The following is a 2,721-nucleotide window of genomic DNA, read 5'->3' as shown; positions in this document are numbered from 1 at the left end:
TGTTGTTGGCTGGGCTGGTAGCGCAACCGTTATAGGCTCTACTAGTGGCAGTGGAAGATCAATAGTATCACTCATGGTCCAATCCTTCTCGTTATGCCGTATCTCATCTTGAGGAGGATTTGAAGAATCCAAAAGGCAATACATCTCAAACTCGAAAAAAGTGACATCCATAGTAACATACATTCAACGAGAATGAGGGTGGTAACAACGGTACCCTTTTATGATGGAGTTCGTACCCCATAAAAATACAACGAAGAGCACACAGTTCAAGTTTCGTCCGTTGATTTTTATGAAGATGAACAAATGCAACACATCCAAAAACCCGAGGTGGAAGTACCAAAATCGACGGTAGATGCATAAAGGTAGCAAGAACTTGTAAGGGAGTAAGAAAATCCAGGACTTTGGATGGCAGATGGTTGATAAGATAAGTGGCGGTCTGAAGAGCAACATCCCAAGAAGAGCGGGGAACAGACGCCTCAATCAAGAGTGAGTGAGCCGTTTCTAAGAGATGATGATTTTTGCGCTCAGCCACCCCGTTCTGTTAAGGAGTCTGAGGACATATAGTTTCGTGAAGAATTCTGTGATTAGTTAAATAATGGGAAAAATCATTATTAACATATTCATCACCATTATCAGAATGCAAAATCCGTATTTTAGTAGAAAACTGTGTCTGAACCATGGCGTGGAAGGTCTTAAAAGCCGAAAAAATATCACTTTTATGCTTAAGAAGATATAACCATGTCATCTGTGTGTAATCGTCTATGAACGTTATAAACCATCGAATATCAGATGAAGTAGTAATCAAATATGGTCCTTAAACATCCGAATAACACTTTTATTAGAATTCAGTGGATAAGAAACACAGTGACTCTTGGCAAGTAAGCAAGTGTCACATTTAAAGTCTGAAACTGAACAACCAACAAATAAATCTAGAAACATATGCTGCAAATAACTGAAAGATGGATAACCCAAACAGTGATGCCATAACCATATATGACACCTCTTGTGACCAATAGCTCATTGGGCGAGATTGACCCGTCCTGTACTGACATCATCCACAAAATAGAGATCCCTATCTTAGTACCACGACCAATTATCTTCTTTGTGAGAATATCCTGTATAAGACAAAACTTTGGATACAATAGTACACAACAGTTCAATTGTTCAGTAGCTTGGTCAGGAGACATCAATTTATGCTTTAGTGAAGGTACAAGTAATGTATAAGGCAAAGAGAGAATGGGCGTGAGGCGCACGGTGCCAGCGCCAATTACCTGTGAGGTGACTCTATTAGCATTAGTAATATTACGTCGAAGTGGAACAATATCACAAGCTAAATCAGTGGGATCATAAGTCATATGGTATGTGGCACCGGAGTCAATGATCCATCTGGATGGAGTATCATCACTATACATATTAAAAACATAACCACAATTACCTGAGGACTCCGGAGACATGTCGGAAGAACTCGAAACCGGAGGAGGATCGTCTTGAGATATCAAGGATAATTAGGACATGGAGGTGGTGAGATTGGCTTGCTTGTCTCGTTCTCGTTGTTTCTGAAGCTTCAACGGTTCCCACCAGTCAAGATAGCCATGCAATTGGAAGCAATTATCACGGCCATACTTCTCACTACCACAGTAGTACAACAACCAACCGGGACGGGTGATTTAGGATGAGGAAGACGGGGACCCGTGGTGGGCCGTGAAGCCGTCCTAGCAGCAAAGAGCGAGCCTTGTGCTGGGCTCAGTACAGGTGACTTATCAGGGGCTCGGGGACGAGGTGAAGCTACGACTCGTGTGGCAGGCCGAGCCACCATGGCTGCCCCACTTAGCAGCTGTCCTCCGGTATTCATCACAGCTTGTCGCATTCCCTCATGGCGAACATAGGCAAAAGTTTGTTTGACGGAAGGAAGGGGCTCAGTTTGTAGAATATCACTACAAATTTTATCAAACATCTCATCCAAACCTGCAAGCAAAGTGTACACACGATCTGTTTGAACAATTTTATTAAAAATTTCAATATCATTACCGCACTTCATCGGATTAGGTCGACGATAATCAATCTCCTGCCATAAATATTGAAGATCACTATAGTATGTCTCCACCGGTCGTCCATCTTGCCTCATGCGAGAGGCCTTGTAGGTAAGATCATAGACTTGAGATATATTGGAGCCGTCATAATACGTGCGAGCAACCACGTCCCACACTTCCTTTGCCGTCGGTAGTCGAAGAAAGTACCCAATCAAATTGGGTTCCATAGAGTTGATGAGCCAACCCTTCACAATAGCATTCTCCGTACGCCATTTGGTGAAGGCCGGATCGTCGATAGGTGGTTAGGGATTACTCCAAAAAAAGTAGCCCAACTTGTCTTTTCCAACAACAAACATCTCAACAATCTAAAACCAAACTCCATAATTGGCACCATTGAGTTTAATGCTAATCGAAGCAGTAGACGAATCATGATAGACAATATGTGTAACAACTTGAGGTATAGGTAGGGTAGGATTCATGGTAGGGTCGGTTAGGATAGTAGTGTTTAGGGTTGTAGTGTTTAGTGTAGGAGTAGAATCAATTAGGATGGGGTTGTTTCCACCGTGGAGTGGTGGTAGGTTCTCCATAGGAGGGTCGAGTTTACTTGAGGGAACGAGCAGAGCAGAAATCCTAAGATCTCTGCTCTGATACCATGCTAATTAGGACTTATTTTGGGGTTTAATTTCCTGAT

The sequence above is a fragment of the Malus sylvestris genome, chromosome 12 (genome assembly GCF_916048215.2).
Source record: "Malus sylvestris chromosome 12, drMalSylv7.2, whole genome shotgun sequence".
Classification (NCBI taxonomy): Eukaryota; Viridiplantae; Streptophyta; class Magnoliopsida; order Rosales; family Rosaceae; genus Malus; species Malus sylvestris.
Note: the sequence above shows the minus strand (reverse complement) of the source record.